Raw genomic sequence first — 24833 nt, 5'->3', positions numbered from 1 at the left:
CATCAGAAATTTGGTGCTCACGAATATTTACAAAAGAGAGAGGGACATGATGCAGAAAGAGAGAGCTCTGGCAAGCCATATCAGACTCATTGGGGCGAGATAAGCAATCGGCAACACTATTTTGCTTGCCTTTTACATGGTGAATGACAAAGCGAAATGCTGATAACTTTAAGACCATACGCCCCACCTTTCCTAGCTGCTTAGGATGTTTGAATAGCCAAGTCAAGGCATTATTATCAGTATACAAGTGAAAAGGTTTAAATTGCACGTATGACCGGAATTTTTCAACAGCCCAACAACAACTCATAGATTCTAGTTCATAAGAGGGCAAACGTTTTTCATGATCATTGAGCATCCTACTAGCATAAGCAACTGGCTTTAAATGACCATCATAATATTGATTTAACACAGCCCCTAGGGCAACTTGGCTGGCATCAGCATACAAGTGAAATTCTTTGTCAAAGTCAGGGAGAGATAGTACTGGTGGATTAGTTAAACACTCTTTTAACTTTTGGAATGCTTCCTGCAGCTCACCGTCCCAACGAAAAACAGCACCCCTCCGTTTCAAGCGAGTCAACGGTGATGACAATTCGGCGAAGTTAGGGATGAATTTAGAATAGAAAGAAGACATACCAAGAAAACGTGATACCTCCTTCACCGATCTCGGAGTGCGGAACTCTCTGATTGCTGCAGTGCGATCTGGGTCCACCATAAGTGCCCCTTCAGAAATTCTGTGGCCAAGGAATGCAATGGATGTTTGGGCCATTTTTAACTTGTCAGGATGTACCGTGAGTCCTGCCACCCTCAGTTTGGATAGCACTGCTTCCACGTCCAACAGATGTTGCTCAAAGTCCCTCGAGTAGATACACAGATCATCAATATAAGGAAAAACACAAGCATATTTAAGGTCACCCAATACCAAATCCATCAACCTACAAAAAATTTGGGGTGAAGTCGTTAGACCGAATGGCAGCCTAGTGTATTGATACAGACCGAGTGGTGTAATAAAAGCTGTGTACTGCTTCGCCGTTGACAAGAGAGGAATTTGATGAAATGCAGAATTTAAATCGATAATAGAAAAGAATTTAGCCTTACCCAAATACTGGAAGGCATTTTCGACATTGGGCGTGGGGAAACAATCCGCCTTTACCTTCTTGTTTAACTTACGATAATCGACCACCAACCGATCAGATCCGTCCTTTTTGGGAATTAGAAACGCAGGGCTTGCCCATTGAGAATTAGACGGTTCGATAATTTTATCGTCCAAAAGTTTCTTCAAGTGACTTTTCAATGCTTGTAACTTCGGCGGCGATAAAGAATACGGGGACGAACGAATTGGCTGATTGTCCGTCACTTCCAATTCATACTGTAACAGGTGTGTCGCGCCATGAGAATGACGGACTACATCGGAGAAACGAGATAATACGCTGCTCATTTGTTTTTCAAGTTCAAACGGCGAAGCGGGAGCGTCACGAGCGAGCAAGTGCGAATTAGTTTGGCGTAAATTACTATTTTCGTCATCGGTCATGGATTTTGCCACACAAGTCGAATTGAAATCATGCTCACTACAGTCGTTTTCAGAAATACTGGAATCCAAATCGTCTTCTATCAGTTTTTCACGAAATGGAAATACGCGATCCGGAGACGACGCAAAAGAAAAGCCATTCGGGTGAATAGAAATAGACGCCTTCTTAATGAAATCCTGTCCTAAAAGACACGGAACCGGGAGAGAACACACATAGAACTGATGTTGCCATGACAACGATTTAATTTTCACACGTAAAGTCACTCGAGTGCGAAGTATAGTTTTATCACCGGCGATAGAATGTAATGGAATTGAACAGCCTTGTCTACGACTTCGTCTGCATTTATTAATATTGTTCCAAAATCGTTCATCAAGCAAAGACAGAGTACACCCTGTGTCAAGCAACGCGTCTCCAGGCACGCCCTGAATTTGAACTGGAATATGAGCAAGGCCGAGGAATGAGTCACCGCAAGCAAAAGTCAGCTGTGGCCGAGACGGCCTGTCTCGAGCGTTCAAATCACGTATTTTCTTTCGACATTCTCGCTCAACGTGACCACGTTTTCGGCAGTAATGGCATGTAAGAGTAGAGGATTGAGGAGAACGAGGAAATTGAACAGTGGGGCGCGATTCGGAAACAGAATTTGAGTACTCAGCTCGTGTCATAAGAGCTTTAGCGGCATGAATCAACATTTTTTCCAAGTCGACCAAATTCGTGGGCTTTTGACAAAAGAGCAAAACAGACTGCGTTAGTGGATTGATACCATCAAGAATGACTTCCACGAGTTCGAGATCGGTAAACTTTTTTCCTAGTGCCTTATTTGCAGACACGATAGAGTAATAGAAATCACGAGGGTTTTCGTTAGGGAATTGAAATCTTTTGAGCTTCTGAGAGACCAAACGGTCAAGCTCGCGACTGGAGACGAAAGTGTCCCAAATTTCGGAGATAGTTTGCTCCCAGGAAGCATTCCTACGAATAACACCCAACCAGAAGGGTCGACAATTTGGTGGCAGCTTACATAGTAAAAGAGTAAATAAGTGAGTTTGAGAGGTCAGAGCCAAATCTAACAACTCTGAGGTTTTACAAATAAAACTAAACCATACACTAGAAGACGAACTTGACGAAGTAGGAATTTCGTCAATCAATTGACGTACTACACGCAGACCGTCCGCGTTATCCATGTTGACTATGGATTCGTGTTGCTCAAGAGAGTTAGCTGAGCCTACGTTTGACTCTACAGCATTCAAGGAAGTTTGGCGAGCATTAAGACGATCACGCCGGTCTGCCGACGTGGTGAGATACTCTACCGCGTAGGGGTTTTCTGGATTTTGAGACATGAACGCAGTAATCTACAGAGCACACAAACACTGATGCGAGGTAATAATTATCAGAGCAAGAGACCCTAAAATAAGTCACACCACAAGGCCTGAGTCGATGTCACGACACTCTTAGAAAACACAGTAAATACGAAAACAAGTGACTTAAGAATATGCACACCAGAGAACACAGTGAATAACTAAGCAAATCAGCAATACATACGATAGCAATAGCAGAAAATACCTCGATCAAGGTGCAGTGAAATACAAGTAAACCATTTAAGAGAATATTGTGGAAATCAGTGCCCAGACAACTTAAAGAATACAATAAATGACACTCCATTAGTTAAACCACCTGCCAATTCGACCAAAATCCTGGTCACGGCACCATTTTGCAACGCACACACGTCGCGAGAATGAATTGACGAGAATATAGGTGGTTAGGAGTGAAAAATGAACAAACAATATGGTTGATTTCCAACAGTAAAAATACATTTAATGACCGAAGTAAGCTTTAGGAGCACAATACATAAAATACTAAATTGCCTGAGGATAATGTACTCTTGCCGTTGGGAAGAAGCCGGGCACCAAGAGAGTTCCTTCCTTGTCTGAGGTCAGTAGCAGAGAGAGAGCGCCAGACCGCTTACAAGATCGCGGCCGCGCTCGAAGCAGGCGTGAGAGGGGAGGTGTAGGCAGAGGAGGGGAAACAGGTTTCACGCTGACGATTCACCTTACAATTGGGTAAACGGTGGCGGAAAGTAATTGAAGTTCACACATGCCGTAAAGAGGCCGACACCGTTGGTGAATTCACTATAAATTGTGAGCAGTTCACAGGACGCGAGGATCAGCGGCACGCGTGGATCAGTCAGGCACGACGTACTCTGGAGCTTCGCGAGACTGGTACTCAGGAGCTCGCGAATCGTCTCCTCGTGGTGAAGTCTCAGAGGGGTCAAGTCTCAGAGGGGTCAAGTCTCAGAGGGGTCAAGTCTCAGAGGGGTCAAGTCTCAGAGGGGTCAAGTCTCAGAGGGGTCAAGTCTCAGAGGGGTCAAGTCTCAGAGGGGTCAAGTCTCAGAGGGGTCAAGTCTCAGAGGGGTCAAGTCTCAGAGGGGTCAAGTCTCAGAGGGGTCAAGTCTCAGAGGGGTCAAGTCTCAGAGGGGTCAAGTCTCAGAGGGGTCAAGTCTCAGAGGGGTCAAGTCTCAGAGGGGTCAAGTCTCAGAGGGGTCAAGTCTCAGAGGGGTCAAGTCTCAGAGGGGTCAAGTCTCAGAGGGGTCAAGTCTCAGAGGGGTCAAGTCTCAGAGGGGTCAAGTCTCAGAGGGGTCAAGTCTCAGAGGGGTCAAGTCTCAGAGGGGTCAAGTCTCAGAGGGGTCAAGTCTCAGAGGGGTCAAGTCTCAGAGGGGTCAAGTCTCAGAGGGGTCAAGTCTCAGAGGGGTCAAGTCTCAGAGGGGTCAAGTCTCAGAGGGGTCAAGTCTCAGAGGGGTCAAGTCTCAGAGGGGTCAAGTCTCAGAGGGGTCAAGTCTCAGAGGGGTCAAGTCTCAGAGGGGTCAAGTCACAGAGGGGTCAAGTCTCAGAGGGGTCAAGTCTCAGAGGGGTCAAGTCTCAGAGGGGTCAAGTCTCAGAGGGGTCAAGTCTCAGAGGGGTCAAGTCTCAGAGGGGTCAAGTCTCAGAGGGGTCAAGTCTCAGAGGGGTCAAGATCTCGGAGGGATTGAGAAAGTGCCCATTATGGCACAACTGTTAAAATTACGTCCGTTTCGTTTCTGTGCATTATAGAGCCTCAACCATTTAATTTCATAGTGATAACTTTCATGTCGAAATAAAGAGAATATTTCGTACAATAATTGTTTTCAATCTCAAGTATGAGAAGAGCGCTTGCCTTGTGCCCCCCCTCCCACAGAAAAAATCCTGGATCCGCTCCGAATCATATTAGCTATCCAAACTCCTCAAATATCTCTTTTAATATTAATGGGTGGTCCTGTAAATGATTGTTAAAACATTTCAGTTATCGGGATGGGATGTGTTGTATAAAATTAGCTAACAAGTTTAATTATCAATAAGAGCGAAGCTTAATTGTCACCTGCGGCAGAAAAAACTAAGTACTCCCTTCCATAAGTGTACTGATTTCTGGCGAAAAAAATTAATTAATTAACCACAGTGAATTTAAAGAGCACCCGGGATAGTCCAGAGATTGATATGAACTCGACATCTTGAATACCGAATCAAAGATGACTCGATCCCTGTCTTGGGGAGGATTGATTTCTTGCAAGAAAAAAAAGTCCCTCCGTTTCGAGGAGCCCGGTGTGTTACACGGAGATATTCCCCTCGGCCCCTTAATTTAATAATAAACAAGTCGACTTGAAAGAGAGGGGGAGGGGGCGGGGCAAAGGGGAAGTCGAACAAAACCGACCAAGGGAACTCCCCCCTCGCGGGACAGTCTGCTCGGCGCCGATCCGAGCGTCGGGGGAGAAATTAACCACCAAGGAGACTTCGCGAGGATTTCGCTTCCCGCGACTCGATTGTCATTTTTTTTCACCGCGCCGAGAGAAATATGGCTCGCGGATAAAAAAATTATTGTTACTACGTGTCGCCGACACGGATAACTGGAAGTGCCTTCCCAACTCATAACGAGGTCACGACATTGCGACCCTCTACGGACAGAAAACTGCCAAATAGCCGCCTCTATCGTCTGTCATCGAACTCCTGCGTGACGCAAAGTTCTAGGTAAAGTGGAGTTCTGGAGATGTATAGCGTTGCCGTCGCCTAGTTATGATTTCAGTGCTACTGGAGCGGATAGAACACAATGACTAATCTTTGGTGATGAAGTCAAAGATGCAAAGCGCACGGTTTTAACTCCTATTTATCAGCATAGGGTGGTAGTGCATTGGTTACGATTATGAAGAGACTGCTCTGAGTTCTTTAGTCAAAATAAAACTTATCCCTAAGAAGATTAAAAGGAAAAATATCGTTCAAACTCCAGGTTAATCGTAGTCAATACCGGACCACAATATCTGTGCTCCAATTTTCCTAACTAACTCGTCGAAAAATAATCACCGATGTTTCCGAGGAGATGCGCTGGGCTACTTGTCGAATTCTCCAGAAAGTGAGTGCTCAATAAACTAACTTATCATCGGAGGACAAGGAAAGAAGTTTACGACATCAAGACGGAGCTCGCATGGTGAAGCAGTAACTAGTGGCGTGGAGGAGTCCAACGTGGCAAAACAAGTAGCGAGAAGTAAGGAACTACGGGAAGAAGGGATATCAGACAGGAGGTAAGAACTCCATTTCATTCATTTACTCCCCCCACACGTTTCCCACTTCTGCACTTGCGATCATTTTCTTCAAATTCACGAAAGAATGAGGAATCAAGACATTTTATAGCAAACTAACTGTTCAGCGTTTAGAATACCCATGGAAGTGATGAGCCTTGCCACGTGGTTCAATGAACCTTTGAAGAAAAGCCGTCAAAGAATATGTTATTTTAATTTCAATTCTTCTTAGAGCACTTACGTAAGAAAATAAGTTGATAAAAAAACTAATGGAGATCTTCGGATGAATTTGGTGACATATGAAATAATAAACACCATTATGAATATCACACTACATAATAAATTATCGTCCTGATTTCTAAATCCGTATTGGCAGTCCATTTAATTAGTTTTCTAATTTTATTAAATTCTAAATTTAAATCACGATACTGGCGACATAAAAAATATTACAAATTCACCATCGGCATCAAACTTGTCACGAACCGTAACCAGAGCTTCATTTGTTTAAGCTACAAGGCTAAACATAAATACTCAGTTTAATCTGACGATATTCAAAACCTAAAGACAAGCTCTTATTTTAATTGAATACCTACGGATTTCCATGAAAAATATAGCAAGTAACACTTATTTAAAACTAAAAATCAATTTGATTGCAACCAACCCCACCCTGCGATATAGGGTGCACAGCGACCGAAAGACCTGTGTGGGCCACTTCCCTTATCGGTTGTAGTTAAAAATACCCTACAGCCAATTTATATTTGTCAAAGTAGAGTCGCAAGAGCAAAAGAGGAGCTCTAATAGCGCTTCACCGACACATTTTGGATAAGATAGGGTAGTTTCCTTCATCAAAGAAAACGAAAGGCATTGCATTCATAATATACAAATTATTTGGTTTTGGAAATCCCAGTTTAGACGAAAATGGAAATGGTCAATTTTAACCTCATTTGAAAAAGGCAGATTGGCGCCCATATGATGCCACTTCACGTGACGTCAGAGGGACCTAGTTTCTGAACGAATAGTCAGGAGTTTTACATCGTCTGAGGTTACCAGTGAATGCATGAGGCACAGAGCTCAGGGAAACATGTCTTAATAATCAGCTATTAAAATTACATGAGGTCGGAAAGTTTCCTTCGTTTGATAGGGTATTAATAATCCTTATTTAAGCCAAGCGCTACCTGCTAGCAGACTGCATCGCAGCAGCGCACATATCCTCGCCCCAAGGTCACCTCACTCGGCGGTAGAGGGAACCAGAACGACGTCACACGGAGATTTCCCAGCATTCATACTTAGCCGTCGCGTTTTCGCGCGCTTAAAATTTTTCACTTTTCATTTAATCGCGAAAAATAGATATCGTAATAATTTTTCGATTTAAGCAAAAAAAAAAGAGTAGGAAACCACCTCATTACTTGAGGTATGTACCTATATACTTCGATAACCATGAAAAGGATTTCTCACATTCGAATCATGGGTTAGCCATCTAGGCGCCAATGAAATAATAGCTAATCTGCACAAAAACATTTTCAAGTAGACCAATTTCAGTCATTATATTTATCTATCAAATAAATATATACACTACACTGGATACGCTTGAATTTTAGTTTTTTCTTAAATATAACTTAAGTTGAATTATATCCATTCTGTCTGATAGATTTTACGCCGGTTCTCCAATTGATAATGAAAGATTAAAGACAATGTCTCCTCATAGGATGAAACGTGAAATTATAGGAGTAATATAATACGTAAATTTTGTTTGAAGTAGCTGGTTCTTCCTGTATTCATAAAAGTATTAGACAAAAAATGAATACACTTTTAACTAAGCGATACTTTTAATTGTCGGCTCAAAACCTCAAATAAATTAAATCGTTGCTCGCAGCTCTGTTTTTTTATATCTTAACTATAAAAAAAGACGTATAAAAATATTAATCAAGCGTTGAGTCAACTAATGCTTGGGATAAGATTTTTCAAATGAAGAATTCTTTTAAGAGAAAATGTTAAATGTTATCAATGGCCCTGGAATTCGTCAAATAAGTGTAAGTGAGAGCCGTTTCAGGATCGCGCCCAACAACTCTGCATGAATTTTAATACGACAGCGAGGAGAATGTTCCCAAATTCTTTAGGAATTAAGCGACGGCCAAGCTTGTTTGTCCAAAAGGACCTTCACTCGTATTTTTCTTCATTCGTGCTGAACAAGCTTCGCCCCAGTTGCGGTAGGAATGTGAGAAACCCTAAGAATACACACCCAACGATAAACATTTCTCGGCGCCGCTTCCCTTTTCCCGATTTATTTCCTTACGTAAAAATAAAAAAAACTATATTGACATCACATTGTGCCCTTACCACAACCAAAGTTGACTTTGTTTAAAAGATGTTTTTTGTACGTAGGACCAAAGGTTTTTAATTTGTTACCACAGTCATGTTTTATTTCAAAGTCTTTAAAAAAGTTTTTGCAAAATGTACATTCTTGGCTTCTCACTAAAGAAAGTGTAGAACAAATATTGTTGTAAAAGAATTATAAATAGTACTTTAGTTGTTTTTTTTCATGTACGCACTTAAGCTTTGGTTGCATAGATTATCAAGGTAACACAAAATGAACTACACTATATGTAAAGCATAACTATTATTATTTTGGATGGTAGCCTCAAACAGGTTATCCTTCGCGGCTACCTAAAATTACTCAAATTTGTTATTGTCATGTAATTTGTGTGTGGAGTAATAAAATTATTATTATTATTATTATTATTATTAAATCTAAACCACGAGGCATATTCAAAAAGTAGGGGCCTTTCGCTTATATTTAAACATTGGCGCTTCCAAAACACAGTTTAACTGATGCAGCGTCATCTACTGATTCATTGTGAAGCTATAGCAGCATTGGTTTTGTTTCAGAAGTCGTTTGCTTGCCCGTGCATCCAAATAACAATTTCCGCGACAATAATTGATCCCGCTAGCTGTGAAGTGCCTTCTGTCATACGATTCTTGTATTGAAAAGGATTGTCGACTACTGAAATTCATCGGAAATTATGCCTAGACTTAGGCCCGTTTCACATGGACGCGGACGCTCCGCGCGCGGATAAGGCTCCATTGACGCAAGGGTCATAGAGTAATGTCACTCTAAGAACATGTAATGTAATGTAACAAATTTTTGTTCATTTGGAAAGAAGACGTAAAAATAGACATTTCCAAAATTACTTTCTAAATTTCCTACCTTAACTTTATCAGTTTTTCGTTTGAATCCCTTTATCTTCTTTTCCAATTTAGCTTCCATTGCTTGCAAAAAACAAATGTGTTGCTATGATTATTTGTTTCTATGATCGCCGCGCCGCCATTGGATTTTGGTGGCCATTTTTTTAACTAATCGCCATACCCAATTTTATAAGAATAGACAGATAAATAATTGGAAATTTAGTGTTTTCATAATTTTTCCTGGGGTTTCAGACAATTTTAGAGGGGGGCTTCATAATACGTTTTGCCGTATCTCGTCTCGTTCACCCCAAGGATTTGCATGAGTGCAAGGTTCTTAGAACCTTGCAATTGTCGTTAATGGAAGCTTACATTTGAGTGCGCACCGTCCGCACGCGGAGGAGGCACCCGCGTAGGCTCCTCCGCCCCGCCGATCATCCGCGCGCGCGCGTACTGGCCACAGAGACAGGTTGGTGCTTACACATGAACGCGGACGGCTCATGCGGACCAAGCAGATTTGTCATTGGAAATAGAGCGAGCTGGAGATAATAGTGCGAGTGCGTCTTTTCGCCATGTATATTGAATTACATTGCCTTCAATGTTCTTCTGTTTACAGTTGTGAGTAAAAGAAAGGTTCGACAATGGTACCGTGAAACCAACTTGAAACAGTGGCTATACCATTTTTCTGAACTGACGGCGGCTGACCTTGAGCGTGCTCGAAACCCACCCACTCTTATCCAATCACATAAAAGCGACAGGAGAAAGTGTGTAGGAACCCGCAGTCTCTCTCCTAACTCCGTGCAGTGCAGATCGCTCTCCAGCTAGCAGTGTTGCCAAATCGAATCGCTCAGCGTTCGTCCGAGAATCTTCCGCCGCCCCCAAAAGTACCGTTATTCCCAAGGCTGGCAACGCCGGTCGGCCGGATGGAGGAGAAAAGGGAAGGGGATGGAGGGGAACGGAGAGGTGGAAGGGGCAGCGCTTCTGATTGGCTACATGCTATTTTCCACCCAGCCGCCATCAATTCGGAAAAATGGTATAGGTGGATAATGTATCGAAGCCGAAGAGGAACTCAAGAACGGCATTGTCCATTGGTTCAACACTCAGGCGGCGAGCGTCTATGCCGAGGGGTTAAAGAAGCTGGTGCAGCGGTACTAAAAATGCTTACAAGTGAACTGCGATTATGTAGAGAAGTGAAGTAGGTTTGTTTCCAACTAAAAGTGCCAATAAAATGTGCTTTATGTTAGTATATTTTTCCTGTGACCAAACGGCCCTTACATTATAAATATGCCTCGTGATATAAGGTAAATCAATGACCGAAAGCATGAGAGAGTAAAGAAGTCTTCTTGTTTATTAGATTAAATCCATTACCTCTCCGCGGAGAGTAACACGTATTGATTAAAGTAATAATAATAATAACAATAAAAATCGTGATATTTACTCCAAACATTATGATTGTGCAGCTGATAAAAACAAAGGTAAGGGAGCTTCGGCTGGTCTCCAAGGTCATAAAACCAGAATTCAGCCACCATCAACTAACAGAAATGCATGCAAAAAAATAATGCTGTAAATATTACATAAGTGTTGTTAAAGAAATGCCATCAAACTAAATGTTGAATAATATCTTGAGAATAAAGCCAGTATTTGGCAAATCTTAACATTTTATTTTATAATTTAATTTAACTTCAGCGAGCACTAAATTAAATATCTTTGGCCTCATTTAGAGAAACAAACGCTTATAAAAAGTAAATTTTGTGCTGTTTGTCGCAATAATTGACTCACTCCTTAAATTATATTTACATAAGAACAAAACGAAATGATTTAGCCATTGGGAAAAATGTAGTTTTGGTGTTACCAAGAGTTCCAAATGCCCTCAAAGCTGTTAAACGCGAAAAATAAATAAATAGAGTGTAGTTATATTTTAACGAATGATTAAATGAATAACATAATATAAGCTTAACAAATAGGAAAGCAGCTTTAATAGAAAAATGTTTTAAATAGAATAATAGTTCAAAATTTTTGTTTTACCACTGAAGCCTTAAGAAATCCTATCTTAGCGTGTGTTATCAATTTTCCTGGAAGATATCATTCGAAGATTCAGAATACATCCAGATTCACGGATGGAAATGATCACGAAAACTGTCAATAAGACTCACGATTCTCTCGCCAAATGATGCTACAATAACTCCGCTCCTCTTTCACGCCCCGTCACAGAAGACGAGGGGTGATTCGTGCTGTATCGCGAACGCAGGGACTATCAGAGGGAAACGAAATTATTTTGGGTACATCTTCAGGAGAAAGGTTGCTTTTTCCCAAGCTTAGAGGCATATTCCGCAAGCTTGAACAAGCCACATCAGATTCAAGGCAAGGAAATAATGCGCTAAATAAAAAAGAAATTAATTCACCAATAGTTCTAACTGTGAGCACATTTACTTTTTTTCAAAATAGTAGCCGCGTAATCGGAATAAATTCTGAATTTTTCCTGATTGGATTGATTGCGAAGATCAAAAGAGATCAGGAAAAGAGAATAGATGTTTCCCGCGGTTGTGACAACGAGTTGCGAAGGAGAAAATCACATATCCCCTTCCTCATGGGGTACAAATCCCTCTAATACAGGAGGCAACTGCTACCAACGTTAACTTAACAATTACACACTTCCCTATACATTCGTGTGGCCATTTCCAGCGATTAAGATGGACACGATGGAATAGAAAAACAAATCTCTATCCTGTCGTTGGCAACGTTGTTGCGTATAACACCCGCAAGTCTCCTAGTCGGAATTCTTCCAAAAGAGGTTTATAAATACCGATGTCGAGAAGTCGTCTGGAAGTCTTCCGGATGGAGGACTTGCGGAAGCCTTCCATGGGAACGACTATAAATACGGCCCTAAGAATGGTAGTTAATCCAATAATGCTGTAATAAGGAAATAATGGCCTAATTATCCCTATTTTCAGCTTTTCCAATGCGTACCAAGTCGACGATCTCTATCTCATTAGCGGGACCTCCGATACACTTAATTTTATCCGCACTCATTCAATGATCTTCTTTTTTATTTTTAAATTGAAATATTAATCAAAATTATAAAAATAATAAAATAAAAATAATGAAAATAAATATGTTTAAAAAATTTCCTGGGGTTTCAGACAAATTTAGAGGAGGTTGTCATAAGACTTTCTGCCGTATCTCATCTCGTTCACTCCATACATTTGTAAGAGTGAGTGAGTGGTCGTAAGTGGGCTTTATAGTATATAGATTTCGGATATAACTGCTAACTATACCTTGTTTCCCCTTTAAAAAAAGATCAATTTTTTCGTCAGCGGCTTTTGTAAAGCCATTTTAATGCGCTGTGGTTGACAACACATTTGGAGACCGACTTGAGGATCCTCCTTTGTAGTATTCATGATCGCGGGTTTGAGAGTAGGTTGCTCCAGGGTAGTTTGCCCTCACCCATGGTAAGGATGCTCCTGAGCGTTTATTGTTAGCTTGTTACGAAACCCCGATATTAATACCAACTTAGAGCTGTTTTCGGTGGTTTTAACTTTATATTTCTCTACCCATTAATGTAGGTTTATATTGAACTTTCTGCGAGTTAGCTCAGCCTGTCCAGTAAAGACCTCTTATTAACACGCACATCTCTTCAATTCACCATTAGGCCTACTACTTCTCATACAATTCTATAATCTCTATTCTCTTTCTTCCTTTCCTTCGCTTGTACATCATTCTTTCCTCTGGCTCGTTTTAAAATGCCTTTTCCTCAAAGCATTTCGGTGTGGAAATAAATTAAAGAGGTAAATAAATAAATCCATTGCATATCACAGCAATAAATAAAAACTTTTGTTTCATACTTGACATGGGCATGTTCAACTCATTTTCGATATGGCGGTCGCAATACAGGCGTTTCTTCATGGGTTCAGTGCGGAGAAAGGAAGAGATCAGGCCGGAGTGAGAACAGATGTATGTGTCCCGCGGGTGAAGGAGTCGCGGAGGAGAAAATTACATACATCCCCTTCCCTCGAGTCATCCAGCTCCCTCGACGCGAGCTCAAATTCATTTTGCGCCCCCAAGAGAGGATTTCCAGGGAAACGGTCTACTCTCCCCTGCGGAGCGAAGGGGGAACGGGGGGAGAAGGACTTGCGATAGGCTCATTTATTTGCTCCGCGAGGCGAGATTGAGACTTGAGAACCCTTCCTTGCGTGAAAGCTTTCTCCCCCCAGCCTCCGGATCGGAGGCTTACCGGCATATTTGCTTTTAGCGGGCTCGTGTCGGATTCGCGAGTAGCAAACTCTTATTTCTCCTCCTTGGATCTTTTATTCCACTGAAAAAAACATCAAAACAAGTCGTCGCATCCAAAAGGAGGCTGTCTTTCTGAACCCTCGAGAAAAAGTTTGGGAAAAACATGTTAAAGCTACTTAAATTCGTATATACCGGGTATTTCAAAATTAATAGCGTTTGGATGTATTGAGAATAGGATTTGAACGCTTCCTAAAATTTATTAAACTAAACTTACTGGTATAAATCACGCATCAAACGAAGGAGCAATTCAATCAGTTTTACATTAAAGCTTACAACAGCCAATATGAGCGCCATTCATCACACGGCAAACGTCAAAACGATGTAAGAGTTCTTCTCAAACGTTGATTAGTGTCTCTCGAGTAATTGCTGCAACAGCTGCTTCAATCCTGTTCCTTAATTCGAAAAGGTCAGCTAGTAGTGGATGCACGGATGTAATTATCACCTGAAGGATCACAACCTTACTTAATACGGAACGCACGTTGCATAATAACTACAGATTCCATCTTTGCTAACAGTAAAACGCAAAAAAAGCTTTCCGTTCTCTAGTCGCCATCTTTGCTACTAGAGCTCTCTGACGGATGGCGGCGGAAACATTTGGTGCACATGAGCATCGTTGCCAACAAACAAGTTGCTCTTTCATTTGATGCATTATTTGTTGTTAGTTAAGTTAAATAAATATTATAAAGCTATTCATTTTGCGACACCCGGTATTTGAAAGATACCATACTAATTCAGGGTATAATACTAAGAAATTCATTTGAGATAAAAAAACAAAAAGTTATAATAGTTTCCCACATTTTATTATACCTTTGGTATGGTATTTGGAGGAGATTCCGACAGCTTAGGTCATTTGCGGGAAGTTAAAGGAAAGAACTGTGGCGAGAAACTCGGCGTTGGCATTATTCTTCTCTTAACGAAAGACGCCGCGGTGAACACGGCTTAACGTCCCATCTCGCGGACGAAGTGCTGTACTTGAAGTGACCTACACAAAACACTCAATCAAGGATAATACTAATAACTAAGTTTATATCCAAGGATAATATCCTTTGGAATACATGAGGTGTACACTTTTGCAGTTCGACTCTATATTAGGAGAAGATATGTAAATGTAAATTATAAAATGAAAAAATACCTCATTGAATTATTAAAACCACAAAAGATTAAGTAAAATACAAAAAAGTCATCAGAACGAAAAAAAAATCAGAGAGTTAGTACTATAAATAATTCGTCAATTCAGAATCATCTTAAGGATCTGTAAAGTAGATTTTCATTCAAGGATATATAACGGTAATGTTGTTCAATTGCAGAATGTACATAACATAAACAACATCAATTGATATGTTCATAGCCGGGCATTGTGCGAAAAATCTCCACCACTACCGGGATTATCATACCTTTCCAGGAATAAATGGATATACTTGTGAGTTCATTCCAAGATAATTTGTGAATTCATCGGATTATGATGCATTGGTATTGAAACGCGCAGTACGACAGTGCGTTTAACTACAAAAAATTTTGTTCTCTAATTCGAATATCTGTATTAATATTCCCAGTCTCCTACAGATAAAATACGTGCTAATACACTCACTTTCCCAGAGATTTGGTTAATTATATGGGTCCAGATATACAGCATAGAGTTTCCAGGATTTGCAGTCCTTATCAACAGGTCCCATCGGATGTTATAGAGACATTTCAGCATCAGTGGGACTCCGGGCCGTCCCGTTTGCCAAGAAGGAAATGTATAATCCGAAATGTTTCGCTAACATAACGCTATCAATGAAAATACACTGTGTTGACATGTTAATGACAGGCTAATTAAGATTCCTCTGATGTGTAACTAGGACGCACTACGCTAGAACAATGACAATGTACACGATACTAAAAATAGTGTTTGTGTGAAACAGAAAAAATCTTATGCCTTCATCACAAAGATTAACTTAGTTCTTTATTTTTGTATCCTTAATCGCATGGCTTGCCCATTTCAATTTAGTTTTCCCTAAGGCGTTCTTTCATTTCACTTGCCTTTCGATTTTTTTCTCCATATTTAAAATACGAATCGAAAAATGCACAACAGTAGAAAACTTTCATGTTAATGGTAAAATAAACAAAACAGACCATCTTTCTATCCCCCACGGAAAAAATTCGTGCGAAACAAGTATCAAAAGACCAGCAGAAGACGATTTCGTGATCGCTGTCTACAGCGGGTGCCGTGATATCCACTTTATCCCGAAGAATCCAAGAAAAGAGATATGCAAAAAACATGACTTTTAAATCGTTGATATAAAACTCTAATGAATTTTATTTTATGCTCTTTGAAGAAATTTATCAATAATCATTCAGGTATTACGCGAGATAAAATTTACTGGGGGGGACGTAAATAAGAATTTCTTGGAACCCACGTAAAAAACGCCTATGCCGAAGGCCCCTGGTTATTGTTTAGAGAAACGTGGGTTCTTATAAACTATTGAAAAGACTGATTGTCACCACATACTTGATTGATGATGATTTATTTTGGAATGTTGTTTCATCCCGTGAACAGATATTTAATTCTGAAAATTAATATTCTGTCCTAAAGATTTATGATTTCAAATGTCTCATGTTTGCCATTGAGAAGCAAGGGATCCCCAAGATGATTAGATATTTCTTAGAATCGCTTCAGATTTTTTACAATTAATTTGATATGATTTAATTCCGTGGGTCGAATTATTATTTAGTGGCGAAGCTGCAATAGCCTTTGACCGTCAAACAATCCGTGTTTATTCGCATAGTAATCCTCATTTATAGATTACGTCTACTGACCATTTTCGCGACTTACACTAAAATATATAGCAGCCATCTTCAGAATTATGCGCTAAATTTACCGAATAATTTAAATAAAAATTGATAAAACTTTGGCATAAAAAAACTAAGCTCTCTAACTAATAATTTGCAGAGATACAGAGAAAATAGAAGTTTAGAATCCGAGGACACTCTAAAGAATTATTTAAAGGGCATATTGCCCTTTCCAGTACTATGGCCTTTATCCCTATTATTTAAAGCAAACAACTGCAAATACATATTAAGTTAACTTTATATTACAAGAGCACTTAATTCTGGTGAAAATTATTTCTTAGTTTACTATTACTTGACTTTAGCAAATTCCCCAATAAGTGAATGGGTATATTATAATTTTATTGGGCATTTGAGTCTATATATTATTTCTCCACATGGAGAAAATCTTGTTTTTACTAGCAAATGAAAGCAATAAAAGATGATTCTGCTGGTAATTGCAACCTTTCCGCAAGGAATTACTTTCATAAAAGCGCCTTAATGCTTTGCTACCGCCACGTTTTCCCCCCACCCACGAGCCTCGCGCGCGGCAATATAAACTTTATGCCCTGCAGTTGAGCAGCGCTTTGAAAGACGCCTCGAAATGAAGAGGCTTGAGAAATGGCCTGGAATTCTCGCAGGTGCGAAGGAAAGCTCTTGCCTCGGGACGGGGCTGCCGGCTTCGCTCGCATCGATGCTGCATTCTCGTCGCATTCCTCGCCGTCTTTGACAAAGATTATCCCGGACAGCCAGACATTGCGTAACTCTACGCCCGGGGAGAAGAGGGTGGGGGATGGGAGGAAGGAGAAGTGAACATCGTAAACCTTGTTCATTTACTTATCGCCCTCCCTCCCCCCAAGGTGAAATACCTCCACTCTCCTCATTATAAAGGAGAAATCGTAGTTTAACACCGGATTTAATTTTCATCTGCGAGTTATTCCTATTGAGGGTGATTTCATATGTATGCTGTCAAGAGAGTACCCAGGATCAAAACTAGGGGGGGGAAGCCATGATTGTTCAAGTTATAGGTAAGATTTAAGCATGGAAAAGGTGAATGAAATCAACATTTTTAGGAAACTGTAACAGCTCTTTATCAGTTTTTAAAATTATTTGCTTGAAAAAACATTATTTTCCTTGAAGACATTCGCAATTTTTTCTTCTAGGGAGGGCAGCTGCCCCCTACTGCCCCTCGCTGGGTACTCCCATGTTTACTGTTGACGGAGGCTTCCGTGGAGTAGTGCATTACGCGCAGCTATGTTTCCGGGGTGTCTTCCGCGTCGAAAAATCTTCGCAATTCAGTTTCGTCGTCGTTGCAGTAGGAGTCTTCAGGTTCAAAGTGTCGGATACATTTTTTTTCCCGTCGGTGTTTCAAGAGGAATCTTCAACACCTACAATGCCACAGAGAAGGACGCCAGGAAGACAGGCATTTGGAAGGTGAAAGAGCTAGTTGAAATAAAAGGCAGTTTCACTTTTACACAATTATTTTAATTAAGCGTATGACGTATTTTAGCTCACAGAGCCATCATCTGGTAAAAGACCATTAGTGGGCATTAAATTAATAATGGAAAGTGCGAGTAACTTTTATTTCAATACGTCGAACTTCTACTATATCCCGGCTGAATCCGTTGAATTTATTTGAAAGGGCTAGCTCCAGAGAGGGAGTAATGGAGGGCTGCACTGCCGATATAACAACATAAGGGTTGCAATACTATGAAGGAGTTATAGAATATCGATCATAACTCATTAAGTGATTAACTTTGCAAGCTCATATGCACGGTGTTTTGGCAGGTAAAGCATTCGATTTCATGAGGTGTCCATAGAGAATCCGGTATTAGGGCAATCTCTCGGCCGATCGGAAGGCTTGGCTCAGAGTTTCTGTGGTCATAAAATGGTGCGTTTCCAGCCTAAACATAATTCGTAATTTTGGTTCATACTGGCATCAGCTATCCAGGCTAAAAGTTCGTGATACATTTTTCTCAACCCTGCACAAATGGTGATTCAGTAGGAACCTGCAATACTACAGGAGGTGGTAGGGGAGACAATTTCAGGCATTTTTGTCCTAAAAACACGGAGTCGCAACTCCATAGTTACTGAGCTATGGCAACGCAAACATTTGTTTATGCACTTTGCAGTTACCATGAAAAATGTTTTTCTTGGGTATACAACCTTTTCGACATTTTATTTAATACTCTGGAACGTCACGGGCATTAAATGATTAAGGTTGGACAAAAATTTGCTGTTATAATAGGATGGTTTCCTTCATCAAAGAAAACGAAAGGCATTGATTGCGATTCGTCACCCAACATTAGTGTATTCATAATAAACAAAGTATTTGGTTTTAGAAATCCCAGTTTAGACGAATGTTAATGGTCAATTTTAACCTCATTTGAAAAAGGCAAGATTGGCGGCCATGCTACACCACTCAACGTGACGTCACAGGGACCTAGATTCTATACGAGCAGTCAGGAGTTTTACATCGTCTAAGATTACCAATGCATGCATGAAGCACAGAGCTCAAGGAAACATCTCTTAATAATCACCTATAAAAATTACCTATGGTCGGACAGTTTCCTTCGTTTGATAGGGTACTAATAATCCTAATTAAAACCAAGCGCTACCTGCTAGCAGCCTGCATCGTAGTGGCGGTCATAGCCTCGCACCAAGGTGGTCTCACTCAGCGGCAGCCGGAACCAGAGTAACGTCACACGGGCTTTTCCCAGCATCCATACTTAGCCGTCGCGTTTTCGCGCATTTGGAAATTTTCACTTTTCATTTAATCGCGAATAATAGATACAAAAAATTTAAAAATCTGATAAAAATCTGATAGCGCAAAATACGTAATCCAGGAGTAATAATCTTTCGATTTAGGCAATAAAAAATTAGGAAACCTCCCTATTGCCTGAAACAATTTATCTTTGATCTTAACTAATCTATAGCTTTAAGCGAGTATCAACATTACGATTGCGAAATCTCACGAATTTTGATATCTTCTGAAATCTCATCAAGCGGATGCTCCGGATAAAGTATTATATTTCCAATTTTTCTTGCTCGGGCTTCGAGAGGTTCCCAAAGTGTATAACCACTTGACTCCGAGCAGGTTTGGTTCACCAACCTAAACATAGTTTTCAAACGTTTTTTTTTTCGAATTTCACCTAAAAAAAATACTTTTCGAATGCTCTACATTTATTTTTTTATTCTGTGGTACCGCATTTGTAGTCGCCTAAACATCCTTGAAGCCATATGGCTAACCATAGAAGAAAATTCCAACTGCCCGACGAAATTCAAGATAAAAAATCAACAATGAACTCCCCCCTTTGGGATAAAAACATTCGAATCCTCAGGATCATTTCATATTCATTGCAATTCTGACTTCGTAACTGCTCAAATCTTGCATTGCAAACGGACGGAAAGACGAAGTTTGACTTTCCGCTCATACTCTCGCAATCACAGTGAACCCGAAAATAATACAAGCAGTACCTAATACCATAGAGTAAGTATATACTTACTCTATGCTAATACTAATTCGTCACTGTATCCGAATTATGTCGGTATAGTATGGAATTAGGAGGATGCGACCGACAGCTTAGGTTATTTGCGTCATAGGGAAGGGTAGGCAATGAAAGGTAGAGAAAAACCTGGCGTCAGCATAAATCTGCTCTACAGAAAAGGCGCAGAGGGTAGGCCTTACAGTGAATTGAAGAAGGCAGTGCTGGAAGGAAAGGGAGGCTCCCTGATCACTTCTTTAGTAATCCATGGAAACCTACCTTAATCGGTAGATTAGTATAATAATATAATAATATCAAGAGAAATAACGCAGTATATTACCTGGAGCACATGAACCGCTTGCTACTGCCTTGATGGTGAGTGATGGGGGAAAGTGGGCGACTACAGCTTCTAGGAAAATGCAAGAATGATTAAGAGGTGACGGATTCGGGAGATCTCCCTTAGGGGATCGACAGATGTCTCCCTGGAGAAACAGCTGAACGAGGAAATCATGGGGGAACTGCGAGGATGGAGAAGTCGCGAGAAAGAGACGCCATGGTATTTGGAGGAGGCGACCGACAACTGAGGTCATATGCGCCATGAGGGAAGGGTATGGAAGGAAGGGTGGAGAGAAACTCGGCGTCGCCGTTAGCCTGCTCTCAACGAAAGACGCCAAGGGGACCAGGGGCGCAGCGAAGAATTAAGGCTGGGGGGGGGGGGGGGTTTTGGGCACACATAATACTTAGGGGTGTGGGGGTATTGCATACCCGCCAGGGTAAGCAGGCGTTGCGAGGTCCCTCCTTTAGAAAATTTTTAAGAATAATGGTTCAAAATGGCGAGTTTTACGGCCTTGTGAAGGATATTTGATTGATCCTTACACTATTATATAAGTGATGCTGATCCAAATAAGTAAAATGGATTAAACTTAAAAATTTCTCTGAGCTCTGGGGGGGGGGGGTTTTAACCCCCAAAACCCCCCCTCGCTGCGCCACGGAAGGGGATCACTGCTTAACGTCCCATTTGACGGACAGTTTCACTTGAATTGTCCTCTGCGAACCACTCAAGTAGATATTGGGCAGTCTCTGAAAACTCTCTGCCACCACCAAGACTTGAACCTGAATTCACGGGGTGCAAAAACAGCACTCGTTCTTCTACACCAACCCGATACCCTACGAAGAATGCTGTGTACACATGGAAATAACGTATGGCATTTCAACTGAAGACGTTCGAGGTAAGTACCTTCTTCAATACCTCCCCCAAGTTCGATGGCTCCCTTTTTGCACAGACACTTCCACATCTTTAGTTTTACTGCCGGGCAATGAGTGTAGGTGGTGCCCTTACCCCAACCCCTCCTCTACCCACGCCAATCCTCTTCGGACTTCGCTAAGGACTCGTCGTTCGCCGTATCCGACCGCCTTCCACGAATCAGGTCGTTCGTCTGAGGAGGATTACAGGGTGTCGGAGGCAGTCATCATCATGATCATGATGATGACTGCATCCGACTGCATGACTGGATCATGACTCCCCCAAATGTTTATCAAACATTTTTAAATTTTATTAGTTCAATATCTTCTGTATCCTCGTAAAGGATTAAAGGGAATATATAGATACAAAATCATGGCTGCAAGTCCCTAACGTGGGATAAGTTTGAGTTGAATTTATCCTAGAGCGCAGCTCTTTAAAAATAATTTACGCAGGAGAACGCCCCTCTCTAACATTCCATACTCCCCGGACCCAAATCATGAAACTCCCCGAAAATTTGAAGCTGAACCTGCCCCTGTGTAGCACTTCTAATACAAAATGCGCTCCAACCATGGCTGAGTGACTGAAATTGAAAAGACAAGCAAGGAAAACGTATTCAGCGGAAGGGAATCGGGAAAAACCAGGGCGTAAAGAGTGTGAATAAAGGCTAAATATCTTTTTCTTTATTATAACCCTACTCAACTTCCATCGAGGAGGCCACGTGATCCAAATAGGACTGATAGTTTCCCATGTAGTCGCCCTGATGTAAGGGCTGGAACAAAGCGGCCTCGGCGGACGAAGAGGAACGCCTTCTAGCGCTTGCTTTCGTCCTAACGGCACACCTACAGAGGGAGTTTAGCGGCACCTGAGGATGACAGCCAGTGCAAGATCGATCACGCGCGCACACCCTCACACACAAACACATACGGTCTGAAAGGACCCTTTTCAACCATCCATTTGCTCTCAATGTCCGCCTGACGTTTATGTTTTCGAGCTCTTTTTTTCATTTTTTCAACATAGCCGTGCACCCTCGTGCCCGATTGATGATTTTTCCAAAGGACCAGGGTGCCAAAAACGCACACCCTTCTTGCATCATGAAAAACTTGAAATAAACTTTTCGGGCCGGAAAAATTTATTTTTGCAAAAATATTTCCCTTATAAATTTCATTTTAAAAGACAAATTTCAATTATTTTCGCTTATTTTATCTATCACTGCTGTTCCTGTTTCCTTTCTTTCAAAATAAAATTCTCATAAAAAGCCATTTCTGAGTACAACAAATCAAAATCCAACACACTATTTTCACGGCCTTTTGAAATTAATGCAGCTCTGCAGCTCACCTTTATCCTTCCAACCTCGGCCAAATAGACACCGCTCACAAATTTTCTTCAGTGAATCTCTAATAAAATTAGGTAAATTTACTAAACAGTGACGAACGAGTGATTAAATCACGGAGTAAACCAAAAGGTGATCTGCCGACCAATAAATCAACTATATAATTTTTTTATGCACGCGGATAAATTCTTACAGATACACCATGTTGAATTCACTCATTCCTAAGTTCAAAATTTCTTTTCCCTGTAGATTTGTGACAAATTTTAAAACCATTGATCCATATACGAATGCATTTGAAACAGAAACTGTGAGTTTCGGAAAAGGTGACGGCTCAAGTGCAAATTTCGATTCCGAATTGAAACGAGAAATGAGTTTCCTACCTGCCAACTCTTTATGAGTGAATACTTTATTAAAATGTAAATTATTTAAGTTATCCTCTAATAATTGGAACTGTTCTTCCAATAACGACTGAGCAGGGTGAAAATTTTAAAATTTCTACAGATACACCATGTTGACTCATCACTCATTCTTTAGTCCAAAATTTCTTTTCCCCAGTAGATATTGCAAAAGGCTTTACGATGTTATGAAGTACCTGAGTTCATTACGGAATAAAGATTCAATTTACTCTTGAAAATATCTACTAGATCTTATAAAGGACGTTTGGAACATCAACTCTATTTTATGCAAGATGCTTGAGTGGATCAACTCACTACAACAATAAAAATCAACCGCAAAAAAAGATGAATTATATGAAAAGTCTGTTTAAAATATCAAAACACACCGAAGGAGAGCAAACTGGTTGAAGTTACAATTTTACGATTAAGAGAATTTCTATAAGGCAACTGCATGGATATTCAAACTGAAAGTTTTACTTACCATATTCATTCAATCATTTCTCTTGCTAATGGTAGTTTCTTCGCTGGGAGCGTGAGCTGGGATGGTGGGGTCACGTTTCCTCTCCATAATGATGCATACAACAAGTTGAATTAGCATTAGATTTATCCGCAGTCAACCATAGAAAAACAACAGTTGAGGAAGACTTTCGCAGATCCAGCGGTATAAAAAAATCGATTAAAGACATATTAAAAGTAATATTTATCTCAATCACCCTTGAAACAGCATGATGAAGCGGGGTTTTCAAAAAGTAATAATAGACGATCACACACAAGCATGCCTTAGGTTTCTGCACTTAATTAGATTTTTTGCTCTTGTGGGTTTCCCAAAGCATCAGTAAATCATTCACTCAAAAGTAGATGTATTCGTACGATTTTTTATCCCACGAACGTAAATACGAGTTACAGCCGTTGAGTGCACTGGATGCTAAATATCTCCGCCCATTGGGAGCTGATGGGAAAAGAAAGAGCGCTATGAGCGTAGGAGGGTAAAAATGGAGTCTGCTGGACGAAGAAAGCAAAACAAAGGGAAGTGCAATCAATTATTCATGGCGGATTTGAGCCGCGGCATCCGTCTGGAGGCGACCGCACCACTTGCTAGGCTTGGCCGCACCTCCGCACTCCGCCAAGTAGGTCGACTTCGGATTACATCTAGCAGTCGTCGGAGCGCACCGAAATTACGAGCGCCGTAGGTGGACAGCAATCTCCACGCTTCCTTCGCAATACTGCACGTGCAAATATATCGATTGATGGGGGTATGTGGGCAACAGGGAAAAAGTGGAAACAGAAAATATGGGTAATCGACGGTTATATATCTCACTTTTTTCTTCGTGAGCTTATCGGAGGGTTATGTGTGGTAGATTTATAGTACATATAGATAAATAAAGCAGGCGCAAAGTTGCGTTATATTTCAGATTTTAATACTCTTCAAGTATTACATTATACTCTCGAAAAAGTGATGACTGGGGACAAAGAAAAATTACAGACTGAAAGTTGTAATAATAATTGAAGGTGTAATAGCTCGCTCATTTCCTCGTGAGCCTAAAGGCCGTTTTACACGGGGCACGGAATTGCGCAGGTTAGAACTGCAATGATCCCTAAAATGGCGTGGAATGGCGCGAATGCATGAACGGAATTAGAACGGGCTATTTTTCCATCTCACGTCCACGCATTCCCACTTGTATTCTAGCAATTCACCGCTTTACATGACGCAATTTTGACTGCGCCTTCTACACATGTCAGATTGTGCAAGTACGTGCCCCGTGTAAAACGGCCTTAACGGTATGACAGAATATGACAGAGTAGTTAAAAAAGTGAACTTAAAAATCTAATGTTATAAGTGGTTGGTAAACCAAATCAGGGACAATTTGTATTATAATTTAAATCCTACTATCCTATTCTAGATACGCGTTTAATAATTACATCATTTTCCTGCAGACGTGATAAATTAGACGATGAGATTAAAAGATGAATGATGACGATTAGTGGCTTAACGCAAGCGAATT

General features: G+C 40.8%; 1 protein-coding gene across 1 annotated transcript in view; it reads left to right on the top strand.

Moving 5' to 3' along the window:
• The first annotated feature begins 5282 nt into the window (after positions 1-5282).
• Positions 5283-24833, top strand: part of LOC124153964 — a 141908-nt gene continuing 122357 nt past the window's right edge. The window contains exon 1 of the mRNA XM_046527398.1: positions 5283-6102. The gene's annotated coding sequence lies outside the window, so the exon portion shown is untranslated. The remainder of the gene's footprint in view (positions 6103-24833) is intronic.

The sequence above is a fragment of the Ischnura elegans genome, chromosome 2 (assembly GCF_921293095.1).
Source record: "Ischnura elegans chromosome 2, ioIscEleg1.1, whole genome shotgun sequence".
NCBI lineage: Eukaryota > Metazoa > Arthropoda > Insecta > Odonata > Coenagrionidae > Ischnura > Ischnura elegans.
The sequence above is the reverse complement of the archived record's forward strand: the minus strand, read 5'-3'. Positions and strand labels throughout refer to the sequence as shown.